This window comes from Rhinatrema bivittatum, chromosome 7, assembly GCF_901001135.1.
Source record: "Rhinatrema bivittatum chromosome 7, aRhiBiv1.1, whole genome shotgun sequence".
NCBI classification, from domain to species: Eukaryota; Metazoa; Chordata; class Amphibia; order Gymnophiona; family Rhinatrematidae; genus Rhinatrema; species Rhinatrema bivittatum.
In genome coordinates, this window is record NC_042621.1 from 216,591,101 (window position 1) to 216,610,108 (window position 19,008).

Sequence of the window (19,008 nt, forward strand, 5' to 3'; positions counted from 1 at the left end):
GCTGTTAGAAGAGGCAAGCAACTGCCCAGGGGGCACTATCGCCTTAGCCCCTATGTGGCTGCTAGCTCAGCTGGCCAGTTATGCACACCCAACGAAGCACTGCCTGCCCCATCCCCCCCCCCCCCCCCCCCCTCCTCACCAGCCATATTACCTACATTATCCAGGGCACTGGGCAGCCCAGCAATAGGCCTGAGGGGAGCAGTGAGAGAATAGGCAGGGGGAAGACTGGGTTCAGGGCAGGGGGTAATGGGCAAGGAAAGGGGTACAGTCATGGGCAGAGAGGGGAAGGGAATCACTGCAGTACAAGTATGCTTTTGTTTAACGCTAGGTAAAGTCCAAGTTGCTAAGGGAAAAGGCATGGGTCCAGAGTGAGACCTGAGGAGGTACAGCAATTTTCCAGGCAGCTGCAGCTGTCTGCCGGATTGAGCGAGAGATCCTTTGACTCGTTCCTTATCTCCACCCCCCCCCCCCATGTATCTCAACCCTACCATGCTCCCCATGTGTCTAACTCCCCTTTCCTCCCCTCTGTGTCTCTCCCCTCTCCTCACCCTGTACTTCCATCTGTCCTTTTCTTCTCCACCATCTCCTCTGTGCCTGTATCTATCTCGGCTGGCTCGCTGCAGGGGCAGTAACACAACACAGCTCTCCTCTGTCTTTCTTCTCTACCTGTAACCAGCAGTCTGTGCGGGAGAGGAGCCACCTGCACTTTTAGCGTCCGGTCAAGACTTCTGACTGGATGCTGCACAGCATGCCTAAAAACCTGGCTGTCCAGTCCAAAACCAGGCAGTTGGCAACCCTACGTCCTAGTGATCTCCATGCTAATGAAGTACTGGGACTGTCACATTCCTCCTCCTTTATAAATACTATCTAGTAGTTGTCCTTATACCACATGAAACAAACCAGATTCCCAGCTGTACCTCTGAAAAATAAAAACCACTGTTGTCTCCTAGCATCAACTGCTGTTCACATCTGCTGTCCCCTTCTTTCTGCCTTGCCACTGAAGCATTCTTTTTTATCCCCTTATCTTTCACATCCGCCTGCTAATCCCCCACCTCCTCCTGAATTTTATTCCACCCCCCCCCCCATTATTTTAGACCCCAGGGATCCCCCATGGATAGAAATTGGGACCCCTCACATAGTTTTCGGTCACCCCCATAGTTCACAACTAAATTGTAAACTACGGCTGGTTATACACCTCTCCCCAAAACTGCTCTCTTTCCCCCTCCCTCTTCGCTCCATCCCCTTCCCCAGCTTTCTTCTATTACACTTCCCAATGCTTGCTTCCTTCCCCACTTCCCTTCATAAAGCTACCATCCGGGTAAGGAGCACAGAAGCTAAGCAAGATGGACAAGAAACGTTGATATAGAGAAGAGGGGCAGAGTCAGCTTCTTACACGGAGGAGAGAAGCAGTGGCGTCTTGGAAGCGCGAAAATAAGGAAAGAAGTGACAGCATGACGTCAAGACGGGGGAGGAGGGACAGGCCCAGGGGAGGGCTGAAAGGAAGCTAATGCTGCATGGCTCGGGGAAAAGGCGGAGGGCGGTGCCTGCATGGAGCCGGGGGAGGGCAGCACTCGGACATGAGGTCTGCAGGCTCTGGGGGAGGGTAGAGTTGCGTAAATCGGGCTCTGGCCTCTGTTCCTGCGCTGTCCTTCTGCCCGGATCTGGTCGGCCCTTCTTTTGAAACATGTTCAGGATAATGTAAATTAATGGGCGGGCATTCCCCTCTGAAACCCTCCAGTTTTCCGGGACACTTCCCTGGCACCCAGAGCCGGGAGAATCATTTTACAGCAGCGCCAGGTGAAAACGCAATAGCAGCGGGCGACGGTGCCAAGCCTCCAGACTTGAGGTGTGCGGAGACCTGGAGTTTATCGGTCACCCTCTGCCGCTATTGACAGATTAATTCACAACTAACCATGAGGCCGAAACCAAAAAAGTCTCGATGGACAGAAAGACAACGCAGCTATCGCCTGTGAACAACGAGGCACCTTTTTGTGGTGGCTGCTTCGGGTAATGGTGCCTCCCCGTGAGGCGTGGATAGAGCTTTACCAACGTTTTTGCTTCCTGCAGGGGCGGGGAGTGTGTTTTTTTTTTTTTTTTTTTTTTAACTGGAAGAAGTCAGTTGACCTGGGGCATTTTTTTTTTTCACTGGAGAAGTCATTGAAAGGTTGTGCTGCTTTTCTTTAAAGCAAGGGCATTGGGTTCCTTGTGCAGAGTAAGCGAGGACACGATGCATTTCTTGTCGCTGCGTGGACTCTTCTCGTTCTCCCCGCCCAGAGCATGAAGACGGGACTTTGGCTTTGGCTCGCGGTAGAGCAGAGGAGGACGCACGGGCTCCAAGCCGCACATCTGCTGCCGAGAAGGTAAGCAAACTAATGAGCCGGGGGAAGGGGCGCGAGGCCATGTCACTGGTCGCTCGCCGAGCACGAGCCGGGGCTGCGGTCCTTCCCACAGCACGGGCGGGCGGGCCGGGCACGTTCGGTGAGGGAGCGACCTGCCTCCCTTTCGCCTTTCTCCGGGAGATGCTGCCTTGGTAGCCCGCAGATCACTGCGGAAGAGAGGTACAGGCGAGGGACGCTTGCTCCTGACCTCTTTTTTTTTTTCAAGGATCTGTCAGCTTCTTCCGGCGAAGGGTTATTTATTGAGTAGAAATGCCCACTCTCTTGAAATTCTGCATGCATGGAGAGCATATGCTGGTGGTGGATGTAATAACCTGACAAGAAATTGTCATTAAGACTCTAGTTTTGTGCTGGGACCATCTGGAAGGGAAGTGGGGGCAGGTGGCGTTGTACCATGTTATTCATGTTGACTGTGACTGTAAACCTTCCGTTTTCTCAGGGGATGTGCACGCATGAGTGTAAATATCCACCAGCAGCATGCTGGTAATTATAAATGGAGGGGGAGGCAGCTGGGATAGGTAGGAATAGGGGCGGACAATAGGATTAGTGGGGCCAGTTCAAACCTGGGCATGAGCCAATGAGACAAAGAAGGCGGCGTCGCGGAGCTCAGGTACTTAGAGGTAGTACGGGGTGGGGGGAGCACATTTGCAGCCTGGAATCGAGAGTAACAGGCTGATCTCAGCACGGCTGTGGTGTTAGAGGCTCCAGCCGGGGTGGCTCATCTCTCAGCACGGCTGTGCTGTTAGGGGCTGATCGCAGCACGGCTGTGCTACAACAGTTTTGCTTTTACTTTCACTTTGCCTCCAGCACGGCTGTGCTGTAAGAGGAGCAGATCAGCTAAAGGAGCAGGAATGATTTCTTTGATTACATCATTGGGTAAAGTACAAAGATTTTGTGGCTTATAGGCAAAATGTTGAGAATATTAATGGTAATTTTGTGTTGCTAAGGTCTGGAAGGTATGCTCACCCCCTCCCCCTTTTGCATTGAACTGGCTCTGCATTACCAGTACTTTATTTAATGAAAAGGCTTTGAATGCATGGCTGCTTCTGCCTGGAATGTCCTTTTATTTAAGGAAATGCCTTAGCACATGGCTGGTTATATATATTTTAACTAATATATATTTAGTGAAATGCCATGGGCACATGGCCACACTTTACCTGTTATTATATATATATTTTATGAACTCATGGCTGGCTTTCAGCACAATGCTTGCTCTGCATGTTGCTGTATTTATTGAAAGGGCAGCGAGTGCAGGGCTGGTTATCTTTCACTTGTAGCCTTTTAAGAAACGCCATTGAAGGGGTCTGCACATGGTGAATGCATAGGTGGTTAGAGCACATGGCTGGCAGTAGCAGGCTTGGTAGCTCAGTGGTTAGAGCACTGATCTTGTAGGCTTGCTTTACTTTAAAATTGACTTTTCTATGTATTGCTTTACCCCTCGCTCTCTAAATTGCTAGGAAGTGGGCAGGCTTCATGTCTGCCATGCTACCTCAACAACCTGTGGATGTGCTTTGTTATACCTAAGTAATCTGACAATTAAAAAGTAGCCAGCATTCCGTAGTTGGGAATTCTGATGATATGTCTATGGGACTGCGGTACGGCATTTGAGTGCTCAGCCAGGTTAACAGGATGTTTTTTATATTAATCCTAAAGGTGATATTTAGTATTCGGTTACCATTTAAAGGGACAGCTGTCCCATGTGCACGTTTATACTGAATTATAAGGGGTACAGGACCCTCAGCTTGATAGATATGATTTAGGCTGCGCTATGCAGCTCTATACAAAGTAAATTAAAATATTAATGAAAGGTCAGCTTACATCTTAGCATGGTATTGTGGTTCTTATTGTAAGGGCTTGCCAGCAGAGGTCAGCACATGGCAGCGGCCATTTTGGGAGGTCAGCACATGGCAGTGGCCATATTTAGGATCGCCACGAGCATATTTTGACACCGGTGCCGAGATAATCCCAACTAAGAGCCTGTATTTACCAGTACAGAATGGTGACGGCGAGCCAGTGGTCATCGACCGCTGCCGAGTCCGCGACGCTGCATCAGCCCCCCCCTTGAGGCAGACGGGTCAGCAGTGGGGCTGATTGAAGTTCAAGGCCTAGCAGGAAGACCGTAAGGAAGGGAAAACGTCAGAAGCAAATGGATACTTCCAATCCATCATAATCACACTCCGCTACAACTCCTCCCAATGTAACAGCAGCAACACCCATTCCTGCAGTTACAGCTATAAGTGACTTAGACCTGTTGGAGGTTAAGGAGCATGCTGCCACGCATGGCACAGATTGGCTTAGGCAGCGCATGTCAGAGTTTCCCCCTCCGTCTCAGGAGCGCCCACCAAGCGACGAGCCACAGCAAGATGCCACATTGATCTCCTTTGTTCCAAGGAGTTCGTCGGCAGCTTCTCACAAGAGGAGCACCAGACCACAGCAAGTAGGGGCATTAGTCGGAAAGAAAAAGCGCCCGGCGGACCTGAAAACGATTGCGGCCGGGCCCCACGGTGGCGATGGGGCGCCCACGCCGACATCAGGTTCTGGTTCTGCCCTCTGCTCACTGGCTACAGCTTCTACGGCTGCTAGCACTGGGACCACTTCATGTCACTTGGGACGAGGTAAGCCCCAGACTTGTGACACTTTATCGTCATCAGATTGCAGTGATACTGAGAGAGTGTTAGCCAAGTCGCTTTGCTCTCTATTCCATTGTCTTAAAAGAAAGAGGAATATGAGCCAAGGCAATTCGGCTGCCGTTGTCTGGGGTGCTAATCCGGTAACCGTGCCAGTGATCAGTGGGCAAATTGTTACTGAATCAGGGAGGCTACAGAGTATGCTGGCCACTCAAGGTATGCCAGCCTCACCCACTATACCAGCCAACACTCTGCCAGCCCCAGTTCAACCTACTTTGCCGCCTGTAGATGTAAATCCTCTTTTACACACTAATTCAGCGGTGCAAATTCCAACACAGCAGTTAGGGTATGAGGTTTTATGTGGGGTTACTTCCTTAGCTCACAGTGTGCCAGACACAATAAAAGACAAAATATTGAAGAGGGAGTACATTGACATATTTTCCCTCCTTGTTACGGATATGGAAGTGGACCCCAAAAAAGGGGGATCCACTGAGGCGAAAGATAAGAGGCCAAAGGTTGCCAAGAACATCCAAAATTGGACCAGGGCTTTCCATATTTTTATGTCCGTGATTGTGGAACATGAACCTGCACATGCTCCCTTTCTCATAAGATACATGGACACCATCTTGACAGCACAAAGGAGGGGAGGGTGGGCCTGGCTTAATTATGACATTCATTTTAGGAAAAGCATGGCCCATAACCCTGCCGTCTCTTGGCAACACAGGTTGATTGTCCTTTGACTAGATGAGATGACCCAACAGAAGTCCTCATGGGCAGAGAGAGCGGGTACATCATACAGTCATCAGAGGGAGAGGGGCCTATATCAAAGGGATAGATTTTCCTTTCAAGGTTCGGGGAGGCGGGACACGTGTAGGCAGTTCAATGCTGGCCACTGCACATGGAAAATTGCAAGTTCAGGCACACTTGCTCCACATGCGGTTTTGGCTCCCACCCAGCCGCTCAGTGCCGTACCTCCAAGGATGAAAGGCAGTTTCCTCAGCAGCAGGTGGGACGCTCGCCTGATTTCGCGAGCCCCAACCCCGGTCCGCGTTGACGCAATGCGCCCATGGCTGGATCATTATCCCTACCAAACCGAAGCGGAGCACATTTATGCTGGTTTCCTGTATGGCTTCCGAATCCCTATTCAATCTTTACCCCCTTTAGCGTTAGACTACCCCCCGAACAATGCACGATCACTGGCGATGCATGAGGAGAAGGCGGATAACGTTCAAGCGGAATTGGCGCTAGGTAGGATAGCGGGCCCGTTCCCTTATCCATCTTTTCCAAATCTAGTAATATCTCCTCTGGGAACGGTACCCAAGAAAGAGCCAGGCCATTTCCGGCTCATACACAACCTGTCTTTCCCGCCGGGTAATTCGGTTAATGACCAAATTGACTCCCATTTGTGTGTGGTGTCATACTCCTCCTTCGACTCTGCAATCCAGCTGATCAAAGATGCAGGGCCCTGTGTGAACATGGCTAAGGTGGACATAGAGTCAGCATTCCGCCTTCTGCCGGTGCACCCAGACTCCTTCCACCTTCTGGGTTTTCAATTCAAGGGGCAGTATTATTTTGACCGCTGCATTCCAATGGGCTGTTCAATTTCCTGTGCATTGTTTGAATTGTTTAGTTCCTTCTTGCATTGGGTAATCGAACAGCAGTCGGAGAGAAAGCAAATAGTACCCTACCTTGATGATTTCCTATTGGTAGGGAGGGACAGCGCAGACTGCCATAACCTACTGGCCCATCGCTCAAGAGGTGGCCAGGCGTTTTGGCGTCCCCTTAGCACAAGAAAAAACAGAAGGTCCAGCTACCACAATTACCTTCCTCAGTATCGAACTGGATGCCCAGGCCCAGCAGTCTAGGTTACCTACTAAAAAAAAAATTTTTAAACTCAGGGAGACAATCTTGGAGATGCGCAGCCTCAAGAAAGCCACCTTGAGGCAGTTCCAGTCATTGATCGGATTGCTTACCTTTGCGTCAAGAGTAATTCCTATGGGCAGGGCCTTTTTATGCAGGTTATCACTTGCTACAGCGGGGGTTCGGAAAAAACACCACCGAATAAGGGTCTCCAGGGCAATCAAGAGTGACCTGCTGGTGTGGGAGACCTTTCTAACAGAATTTAACGGCTTAGCTTTTGGCAGGACCCCCCCCCAAGGCATAACAGTGAGCTAGAATTATTCACAGACGCGGCAGGAGGTGTTTGTTTCGGGAATTATTTCCAGGGAGCTTGGTGTGCCGTGCAGTGGCCGCAATCGTGGCACCAGCACAAAGTCGCCAATGATCTAACCTTCCTTGAATTATTCCCAATTGTGGTTGCCCTTGTCATCTGGGGGGAGTCCCTTGTTGGATCTCACATCATTTTCAGATCCGATAACATGGCTGCGGTGCAAGTCATTAATGCACTGTCTGCACGCACTTTTGAATCAAATGCCCTCATCCGGCATTTGGTGCTCACGTGCTTGCGTTTCAATATCATATGTAGAGAAGACACACGTGCCTGTAACCTCTGTTACACGAACGGCTTTTTTACATTTCTCCTACCGCTTTAAATTCTAAAGACTAATCAGCTTCAAACCTTCGTCTTCTTACCCTGCATCTCAAGAAACCTCTGTTCCTCCCTCTCCCACCCATTTCCAGCCAAAAGGATCTTCGTCTGAGGCTACTTCGAGTTGAATCCAATAATTGTGAGTAGTAGAAAAATTATCTATGCATCTTTGTTTGGATACTGATTTAAAGGAGAAAAGTTAGCTGTCTGGATGAGAAAACTTGGGAAGTTTTTATTGAACCAGCGTACTCAGAGACATCACTTTTCTCGAATTGTTCCCTATTGTTGCAGCAATACACATGTGGAAAACATGTTTCCACAATAGAAGAGTGGTTTTCTGGTCAGACAACATTGCGGTTGTACAGGCTATAAATTCTCTCACCGCTCACTCCCCCAGGGTCATTATGCTATTGTGCCATTTAGTACTGCTCTGCCTGCGCATTAACCTGGTCTTTAAGGCTAAGTACATACCGGGAGAGGTTAACGGCATCGCTGATGCATTGTCTCGTTGTCAGTGGTCTCGTTTCAGATTCCTGGCCCCGGAAGCAGAGCATCAACCATGTCGCATCCCTCCTTGGATTTGGGAATTAGGGTGCCCGGGATCGGCTCCATATTGAGATCGGCTCTGGCAGACAGTACTTGGAGAGCATATTCACGCGGATGGAGCGTGTTCCAAAAATTTTGCCAAACAAACAGCACACAAGTTCAGGGGACAATGACAGAGAAGAAGGTAACAGAATTCTTACTCTACCTTAAGAACTCGGGTGTATCCAGAGCACAAACAGGGCAACACGTAGCTGCTATTGTTTTTGTCTCCAAACTATGGGGTATCGGCAACATTACCCACTCCTTTCTCATAAAAAAGATATTAGAGGGTTGGCAGAGACAAGAACCACTTAGAAGGGACACCAGAAAGCCTATCACACCGATGCTGCTTTTAGCACTGGTAAAGGAGCTCCCCAGCCTAGTTTGGGACAATTATGAGGTAAAGCTTTGGACCGTGGCCTTTTCACTAATGTTCTTTGGTGCATTTAGAAACAGTGAGCTTATCCCGAGGGCAAAGGTGACCAACAGGGTTGCGGATGGGGGTCTCCCAATAGACAACATAAGGATGGTTAAGGATGCAGTAGAGATCTTTATCAGGCGAGCAAAAAATGATCAACGGGCAGTAGGTCGGCGGATTGCTTTATGCCCTGCTCATATGGGAGAGATATGCCCCGTAAGGGCCACAAGAGAATATCTCAAGGTACGACCTCCGGGGGGGGGGGCCCTTACTAAAACACAAAGATGGCAACGCGCTATCGCGTTACCAGTTTATCAGTGTACTGCGCAAAGGATTGGAAAAAATAGGGGAAAACGCGGAAGATTATCACACACATTCATTCCGTATACGTGCAGCATCCTTTGCCAGCCGCAGCGGTTTCAGCGAAGAGCAAATTAAAGCGGTAGGGCGGTGGAAATCCAGTAAATTCAGATCCTACATACGGCCCAATAACCATTCGGCACAATGACCAGTTTCACTGGGTAAGATAAACTGCATAGCATATAACTACCAGCCTGTTAACCATAACCCCATAACCAATTTATTTTGTCTCATAGACTCGTCAGCTGGGAGCGCGAAAGTGTTACGGCTATGGCTGCAGTGCATCCGCCTCACCACCAGGGGTCCCTCTAGTGCTGGCTCTCCTCACAGGCCCAGTCCATCTCCCCTGTCCACTCTATGTTCTGGGCTGTCCCTTATAACCTTGCCTGACAGTTCCCTCGGTGCTTCGGCATCGAGCTCACCTGGGCTCCCTGCTCTAGCCTTCCTTCCCTGCTTGCTGTGCGTTTGGTCCCAGGACCTTGCCTTGCCTTGCGCGGCCTTCGGGCCTTATTCCTTGCCTTGCCTTGCGCGGCCTTCGGGCCTTATTCATTCCTTGCTTTGCCTTGCCTTGCACGGCCTTCGGGCCTTCTACCTTGCCTTGCTCTGGGTGTACCTTTGGGCCTGCTACCTTGTACTGTGTGTGGCCTACGGGCCTTCTGACCTGCCTTGCCCTGCTTACGGTGTGTGGCCTACGGGCCTTCTGTGTGTGTGTGGCCTACGGGCCTTCTGACCTGCCTTGCCCTGCTTACGGTGTGTGGCCTACGGGCCTTCTGACCTGCCTTGCCCTGACCCAGCCTGAACCCAGACACTGCTATCTGCCGCCTGCCCTGACCCAGCCTGGACCCAGACACTGCTAATTGCCGCCTGCCCTGACCCAGCCTGGACCCAGACACTGTTTCTAGACATTCCTGTCTCTCTCCACCTGGAGCCACCCTTCTGGGTGGTGTTCATGACTCCTGACCGGAGCCCATTCGTAACAAAAGTGATATGGATCATGGAGCACTCTTACATTTATTGGGCGCACATTAGAACCAGGAAAAGGACCTCCAGCGATCAGATGGGAATTCCTCGTAGCAAGGCCAGCATATTCTGGCTGGGCAATCGAGGGATGAGGTGGGTCCAACTAATGCCTTGCATCCTCCAATACGCCAGGCAGTTACCACGGCCGGACATTATCATCTGTCATTTGGGAGGTAACGATTTGGTCGCAGTCAAAAACATTGACTTAATAATCACTATCAAAAAGGACTTGACTGCAATTAAGGCTATATGGCCATCCGTGGTATTGGTGTGGTCCCACATTATCCCCCGATTGGTCTGGAGGAACGCACGATCGCATACAGCCATCGAAAAAGGAAGGCGCAAATTAAACAAGGAAGTGGGGACTTGGTTGCGGGCAATAGGGGGCTACGTCATAAAACATGAGGACATTTCTCACACATGCCCAGGCATGTATAGAACGGACGGGGTACACTTATCTGATGTTGGGGTAGATATCTTCCTTCTCGCCCTGCAAACGGCCACAGCAGCTTTAGTTAATTAGTGGGGGTAGGAAACAAATAAGGTTTTACTGTTTCCTACTTTGGCAGGGGCCCTCACCGGAGCTTAAGGGGATGTGTCGCTGCATAGGGGGGAAGTTTTTGGTGTTGGGGGAGGGGGAGGGGGAAGGGGAGGAGCACAGCACCAAGGACTTTGCATGGGGGGAAAGCGGGGGCATGGATATAACTAAGCATGGCGGAGACCGAGATAATGGCCGGTCTGGGGTTGGCCCAATGAAGGCCTGGCATAAGCAAGAACCGCGGCCTGCAAGGCCAGGGGTGGGAGGAGGCGGCAGAATACTGCACGGAGCGGCAGTAGCCACGGAGGCGTTCACGGAGCGGGATGCCAGTGGCGGGCGTTCCCCTTCACGGAGCGGAAGGCGGGATTGGCACTCACGGAGCGGGGTGCCAGTGGCGGGTGTACCTCCTTCACGGAGCGGAAGGATGGAGGGCTGCCGTCTCCAAAAACAGAAGGGTGGGGAAGAGCAAGGAAGGTACCGGTGAGGGCGTTGGCTTTAGTAATGCCAATTGTGGTTAAGATGCTTCAATATAAATTAATAATGTTATAATGTTAAATTTGGCTGTGGCCGTTTTCTTCCACTTAATAAAGGATATTATGGTTTACCTTACTCTGCTGTCGTGTGGTCAAGGGTGGGAGGGGCGGTCGTCCCTAAGCTACGGTGTGCCCGAGTTAAGGAGGCCCTGCCTCTTGAGGCGAGGGCCGTATAACTGGGCTGACGTGCTGTAGGCAGGAGGGGGGGAGGCAGCTGGGCTAGGTAGGAATAGGGGCGGACAATAGGATTAGTGGGGCCAGTTCAAACCTGGGCATGAGCCAATGAGACAAAGAAGGCGGCGTCTCGGAGCTCAGGTACTTAGAGGTAGTACGGGGTGGGGGGAGCACATTTGCAGCCTGGAATCGAGAGCAACCCTCCCACCACCCCACAGCGCAAGGGGGCAATGGGATTGGGGGGATAAGTCGTCACAGCCATAACAAAAGGAACAGCGGGGCAGGGGCCCTCACCAGAGCTTAAGGGGATGTGTCGCTGCATAGGGGGGAAGTTCTGGTATTGGGGGAGGGGGAAGGGGAGGAGCACAGCACCAAGGACTTTGCATGGGGGGAAAGCGGGGGCATGGATATAAATAAGCATGGCGGAGACCGAGATAATGGCCGGTCTGGGGTTGGCCCAATGAAGGCCTGGCATAAGCAAGAACCGCGGCCTGCAAGGCCAGGGGTGGGAGGAGGCGGCAGAATACTGCACGGAGCGGCAGTAGCCACGGAGGCGTTCACGGAGCGGGGTGCCAGTGGCGGGCGTTCCCCTTCACGGAGCGGAAGGCGGGATTGGCACTCACGGAGCGGGGTGCCAATGGTTTACCTCCTTCACGGAGCGGAAGGATGGAGGGCTGCCGTCTCCAAAAACAGAAGGGTGGGGAAGAGCAAGGAAGGTACCGGTGAGGGCTTTGGCTTTAGTAATGCCAATTGTGGTTAAGATGCTTCAATATAAATTAATAATGTTATAATGTTAAATTTGGCTGTGGCCGTTTTCTTCCACTTAATAAAGGATATTATGGTTTCCCTTACTCTGCTGTCGTGTGGTCAAGGGTGGGAGGGGCGGTCGTCCGTAAGCTACGGTGTGCCCGAGTTATGTAAATTAATGGGCGGGCATTCCCCTCTGAAACCCTCCAGTTTTCCGGGACACTTCTATGACACCCAGAGCCGGGAGCAGCTGGGAGAATCATTTTACAGCAGCGCCAGGTGAAAACGCGATAGCAGCGGGCGACGGTGCCAAGCCTCCAGACTTGAGGTGTGCGGGGACCTGGAGTTTATCGGTCACCCTCTGCAGCTATTGACAGATTAATTCACAGCTAACCATGAGGCCGAAACAAAAAAAGTCTCGACGCACAGAAAGACAACGCAGCTATCGCCTGTGAACGAGGCACCTTTTTGTGGTGGCTGCTTCGGGTAATGGTGCCTCCCCGTGAGGCGTGGATAGAGCTTTACCAACGTTTTTGCTTCCTGCAGGGGCGGGGAGTGTGGTGGGTTTTGTTTTTTTTTTTTTTTTTTTTTAACTGGAAGAAGTCAGTTGACCTGGGGCATTTTTGTTTTTCACTGGAGAAGTCATTGAAAGGTTGTGCTGCTTTTCTTTAAAGCAAGGGCATTGGGTTCCTTGTGCAGAGTAAGCGAGGACGTGATGCCTTTCTTGTCGCTGCGTGGACTCTTCTCGTTCTCCCCGCCCAGAGCATGAAGACGGGACTTTGGAAAGAATTCCTGAGCCGGGCGCCAGGCTCGCGGTAGAGCAGAGGAGGACGCACGGGCTCCAAGCCGCACATCTGCTGCCGAGAAGGTAAGCAAACTAATGAGCCGGGGGAAGGGGCGCGAGGCCATGTCACTGGTCGCTCGCCGAGCACGAGCCGGGGCTGCGGTCCTTCCCACAGCACGGGCGGGCGGGCCGGGCACGTTCGGTGAGGGAGCGACCTGCCTCCCTTTCGCCTTTCTCCGGGAGATGCTGCCTTGGTAGCCCGCAGATCGCTGCGGAAGAGAGGTACAGGCGAGGGACTCTTGCTCCTGACCTCTTTTTTTTTTTTCAAGGATCTGTCAGCTTCTTCCGGCGAAGGGTTATTTATTGAGTAGAAATGCCCACTCTCTTGAAATTCTGCATGCATGGAGAGCATATGCTGGTGGTGGATGTAATAACCTGACAAGAAATTGTCATTAAGACTCTAGTTTTGTGCTGGGACCATCTGGAAGGGAAGTGGGGGCAGGTGGCGTTGTACCATGTTATTCATGTTGACTGTGACTGTAAACCTTCCGTTTTCTCAGGGGATGTGCACGCATGAGTGTAAATATCTGAGATGACTGTTGTACTTGTGGCTGAGAAGGGCACCGCGGGTTGGGCATGTTGTCGGGGGGCAGTGCGCAGGAGAAATTTACACTGCCACTTACCGTAATTCCGACCTTGGTGAAAACAACTTGAGAAAATCAAGTCGAGAGCCAGTGCGGCTTTAATGTGAGCTATGGATGGAACTGGCCTTGTATGGCAGATTCGGGCCGTTTTTACGAAGCCCTCTTATTGATGATTTAGCCTCTAGTGAGGATGACTAACCGTCTCATCTTTTTCCAGAACAGTTCTGTGTTTTGAGAGGACTGTCCTGCAACGTTTTAGATTTCAATCAGGCTGCCTAAATGTTTTTTCAAGCATGCCCGTGTATTGCTCAGTAATTTGCATTGCGCAGGGCATCACGTTTTAAAAGCAGAGCTGGCTTTGTAGAACGCAGGCAAGAATTGCTGGCGAGAACCTGATGAGGCCAACTCCAGAGAGAGAGAGTGTGGCTGGTAAGGAGGGTTTGAGGAGCGGGGTGTTGGCTTGCACTGCGAGAGAACCTTTCTCGCTCATTGGTGCTCCATTCCTCTGCCTCCAGAAGCTGTCAGCTATCTAATCCTTACCTCATCCCCATTGGTGCCACTTCTCTCTGCTTCCCCACCTCCCACCACATCCTCCCAGTGTCTCTCTTTCCCCAACCTTTCTGCCAGCACCTCTCTCTCTTCCCCACTCCCTGGTGCTGCCATTTCTCCCTCTCCCCCAGATGTCCTGCTTCTCCCATAGCTTTTCCCCTTCCCCATGTGCTGTAGCCGTACTCTAGCAAGGATGTAAAGCAATTAGAGAGGAGAAAGGAAAGTCAGAGGAAGCAAGGAATGGGGGGGAGGGGAATAAAAAAAAAACAGGCCACAGGATCTGAAGAGAAGATGGAAGGAAACAGGCTCTTGAGAAGTACATGGGAAAAGACAGATGGGTAGGATAAAAGTAAAGATTGTTGAGATTGCTTGTATTTGAGGGGAAAATACAGGTTAGCTGGGGTCAGAAGGTGAAAGGACAGACTTGGTGAGGGAGAAGGGAGAGGAAGTTGGACCTGGTGACAGGTGTGGAAATGGTAAAACTAATGGAGGACAGAAAAGGTAGTAAAATGTTTTTCTCCCACAGATGTTAAGTTGGTCAGCAGAGGAGTAATTCTAAGGCATGCCTTACTTATGGGATTACAACAGATGAGAGCACGAGACGCTTGTCTGTGTAAGCCAAGGCTTAGTTTTGTTTATTATTTCTCTATACTGCACTTTAATTATTCATTTATTTACAGTAATTATATCCTGTCTTTCTGTTTGCAATCATGGAGCAGCGTTACATAGTAACAATATCACAATGCTAAAACAAGAAAAAACTGAAACTGGGGATGTCTTTAAAGTGTTTTAGCAAAATAAAGAAGAAACAAAACAAGTAAAATTAAAATGCCCATTAAAATACCAAATTACAATTTGTTTTATTAAGGACACAAAATTACTATTATATAAAATTTGGAACATCTGGAGTAATACGAAATACTAGAGCAGGGGTGGGCATCTCTGGTCCTGAAGTGCCAGAAACAGGTCTGGTTTTAGGTCATCCACAGTGAATATGCATATGAGATATATTTTCATTCAGTGGAGGTGATGCATGCAAATGTACTTCCTGCATATTCATTATGGATATCCTGAAAAGCACACTTGACTGTGGCACTCCATGACTGGAGTTGACTATCCCTGTATTAGTGACAATTTATGTGAATAAGTAACATAAGAACATGCCATGCTGGGTCAGACCAAGGGCCCATCAAGCCCAGCATCCTGTTTCCAACAGTGGCCAGTAAGGAAAACAGGGCTGTGCTCCCCACCACAACACAATGCACTTCCTCCATCTTTCGCCCCACATATTTATTTATTTATTTAATTTATGTTCCACCTTTCAGACACCTCAGTGGATTTCATTCAGGTACTGTATGTATTTCTCTGTCCCCAGAGGGCTCACAATCTTAAGTATAGCTGAGGCAATGGAGGATGAAGTGACTTGCCCATGATCACTAGGAGCAGCAAAGGGATTTGAACCCTGGCTTCCCTGATTCACAGCCTGCTGTTCTAACCACTAGGTCACTCCACATGTAGCTTGGAACCAAATCGCTGCCGTTAATCCCTTTCCATGCCCCCTTAGCACAAATCTGCTTCACCTCGTGGCCTGTTGTCTACCAAAGGATCTCTGCATTCCCCAAAGCCTTTCCTTGCCCTTGCATGACCTTTCCTTCCAAGTCTCTTTGCTTCCCTGCCAGCCCTTACTGAACCCTGTCTCTATACTTGAGTCTCTCTTCAGGTCCCTGCCCATCCAGATTTCTACCTTCTGTACTGACAGGCTTTTCCCTAACTCCGCTAGGTCTCCTGCCCTGAGCCCTGGCTGTTTGGGGAACCTATGAGAATGTTCCACAGTTGCTTCTGCTACCTGGTGCATTTATTTATGAAAAAAGCACACTGAGGGGGATGCAATACAAGCACGTGCGCCCATCCACTTCTCCTGGGCACCTGATGCAATATGTTAATGAGGTGCCGCGCTAAAAATGACACGTTAGGGATAAATTGTGCGTCCCTAGCATGCCCTTGGCATCTGGCGCCCAGGAGACGTGGCTTTGTGGGTTAGAAAAATGGATGCTCAATTTACCAGCATCGGTTTCTCTAACCTGACTGCCGTCATGACTTTTTTTTTTTTCATGATGCTGTTTTCTGTGGTTCTTCCTACTTAGTATCGTGATATTAAGTCAGAGGAAACACAAAAAAAAAAAAAAATCAAACAGTATTTTTTGCTGTTTTGTTGCGGCTTGGGGGCGCCTCAAGACTTAACACCAGCTGCGGGGCTGGTGTTTAATCTTTGCGGGTTAAACCGTGCATGTTGGGCACATGGTGATTTTGTTTTTGCTTCGGGGGTACTAGCTAATAGCATCTACATGGCATTTACATTTGATGAGTGCTATTAGCTACGCGCTGGTTGGGAGGCGCCAATCCCATTATTGCATGAGGAGTTATTCTAGCGTGTCCAGCGCACTATATTGCATCGGCCTGTGGGAAGGCAAGGAGGAGCATCTGCTGGTATTGCGAGTGCTCCGTGCTTCTGCTAGAGGGAAGATGCCAGAAAATGTGATAGGCAAACTAAGCAGAGCCAAGCCAAAATAATAACCACAGGCTGTTTGTACCCGCAGACCTCTGCTAGAATTCTTGAAGCTGCCTGTGCAGCTATACTGCATCATCCTATATGGCCTTGCCAGAAAGTTTTGTATAAGGCACCTAGGTTACCAATATTTAAGGTCTCTAATAAAAGAAATGGGTAGGAGAAGATCTCTGTTGAAATGAGGGAATGCACTGCCAGGCACTGTGTGGTGAGGCATTCGGATGTTTTAATACATGTGCATATGCTATATAAGGAGTGTAGAGGTTGTTTTTTTTTTGGGTTGGGGGGGGATTCTGTACTTCTTGCTTTCTATACTGTGTGGAATATGTCAGTAGGTGTTAGATAATATTGTGGCCCAACGTTCTTATAAACTAGTGCTGTGTGCGCCGTGTCCCAAATTATCAGGCCAATACAGTACAGCGCGGTGGAGCGCACAGTTAACCCGCATTTGAACGCGCGTTTTCGACACGCTAGCTTTACCCCTTATTCAGTAAAGGGTAATAGCGCTTCAAAAACGCGCGTACAACCCCCCTGAGACTAATAGGGCCCGCAACATGCAAATGCATGTTGATGGCCCTATTAGTCATTCCCGTGCAATATAGTAAGTAAAATGTGCAGCCAAGCCGCACATTTTACTTTAAGAAATTAGCGCCTACCCAAAGGTAGGCGTTAATTTCTGCTGGCGCCAGGAGTGCACAGAAAAGCAGTAAAAACTGCTTTTCTGTGCACTCTCCGACTTAATATCATGGCGATATTAAGTTGGAGGTCCTGAAAGTGTAAAAAAACAAACAAATTTGAAATCGGCCCATGGCTTGCGGGTTGAAACTCGGACGCTCAATTTTGACGGTGTCCGGTTTCCGAACCCGTGGCTGTCGGCGGGTTTGAGAACAGACGCCGGCAAAATGAGCGTCGGCTGTCAAACCCGCTGACAGCCGCCGCTCCTGTCAAAAAAAGAGGCGCTAGGGATGCGCTAGTGTCCCTAGTGCCTCTTTTTACCGTGGACCCTAATTTAAATAAATTAATTTACTGAATCGCGCGCACAGGAGAGCGGGCGGTCGCCCACTCTCCTGCGATTTTTACTGTATCGGCCTGTATGATGTCCCATGCTTTGCGTGCATATAGCAATAAGACGTACTGAAAGCTTTTTAAATTTTATGCATGCTCCCCCGTGGCATAAAATGAAGTTACATCCTGATTCCACCCAAACTCCATCCCCAAATGCCTATTTAGTGTGTCATAAAACTACATGCAAAACTGTGTTCAGTGTCTACTTTTACACACACAGCCACTTGTGCGCATAAAGTTGGGCTTGGTCTGTGTGTGTGTAAGTGCCTTTGAAGATTATCTCCATTAAATTTAAGCTTTTGGTACTTTTTTTTTGGTTGCTGGTCTGAGGAGGGTGCACCTATGCCTGTATAGAAATTTAGGAAGTGGCACCGTGTGAACATGTCACAGACCACACTTTGAATTTTGTTCAGGTATTAATTTGTGTTTAAACCTTGATTCATTTTGTTGGGATAGAAATTAACCCTTTGTACAGCTTGATTTGGCTTCATCAGTGGCTAGAACTTGTCAGACGTAACAGTTGGAATCACCTGTTTTGTCATAGTGTTTGTGTTGGTTGATTCAGTCATCATAAAGCAATGCAAAAATAAACATAGGATAAAAATAAGATATGGCCTGGAGGAAGATATGTGCTGAGATAACTTAGTCGCCATGCTGGGTCAGACCAAGGTCGGTCGAGCCCAATATCCTGATTCTGACAGTAGCCAATCCAGGTCTCAAGTAGATGGCAGAAAAAGACCAATTTACCCATCTAGTCTGCCAGTTATTCCTTCTATCACAGCTGCCAGCAGTAGAAACTTTTTTTTTTCCCCATATCAGAGGTGGGTCGAAATCACATTGGATCAGTGGGTCTGAGGTGATACGAGAGGAATATGCGCTAGGATTTCGCAATATTCCTCGGGATGTGTTCATGGTTTCTCCATGCCACGCACCACAAAAAAAAAACCCAAAACAAAAGCAGGCAGTAGAAACTGCATTGGCAAGCTCTCCTCCGTATGAGGGCTGTGGTCCCAGTGCCCACGTCTCAAGAAAATACGGGGCAATTTTCCATTATTTCGTTGTGCCAAAGGAGGGAATTCTCTGGAAGCCAGGGCGATCCAGTTGGCATGTTTACAGTTCAGCGACAGGCTGCAGGGTTGCTCGGTCTGCGTAATGTCGGACAATGCAACGACTGTGGCTTAAATCAGTCAGCAGGGGAGGTACCAAGAACCAGTAAGTGTCGCAGGAAATAGATCGTGTTATGGAATGGGCAGAGGTGCATCTCCAGATGATATCAGCCTTGCACATCGCAGACTTTCTCAGCGGGAGAGTCTGGACCCCAGGGCGTTGTCAGATGAGTTTCAGCTGATTCGGGATCTCTGGGGTCTCCCGTTCCTGGACCTGTTGTGACTTTGCGCACTGCATAAGTTTCGCGATTCTTCAGCCGCAGAAGAGATCTGAGGTCATTGGGGATC

The 19,008-nt window shown here is 49.6% G+C and overlaps 1 protein-coding gene across 6 annotated transcripts in view; it reads left to right on the forward strand.

Annotated features, from left to right (window-relative positions):
- The first annotated feature begins 2,113 nt into the window (after nucleotides 1-2,113).
- The window catches only part of STAMBPL1 (STAM binding protein like 1), a 129,827-nt gene continuing 112,932 nt past the window's right edge, over nucleotides 2,114-19,008 (forward strand). For 2 of the 6 annotated variants that reach the window (XM_029609814.1, XM_029609820.1), the window contains exon 1: nucleotides 12,555-12,814. The gene's annotated coding sequence lies outside the window, so the exon portion shown is untranslated. Of the gene's footprint in view, nucleotides 2,361-2,899; nucleotides 3,273-12,554; nucleotides 12,815-14,334; nucleotides 14,537-19,008 lie in introns of those variants that run through there. The other 4 variants (XM_029609815.1, XM_029609817.1, XM_029609816.1 and 1 more) reach the window with 4 other exon arrangements.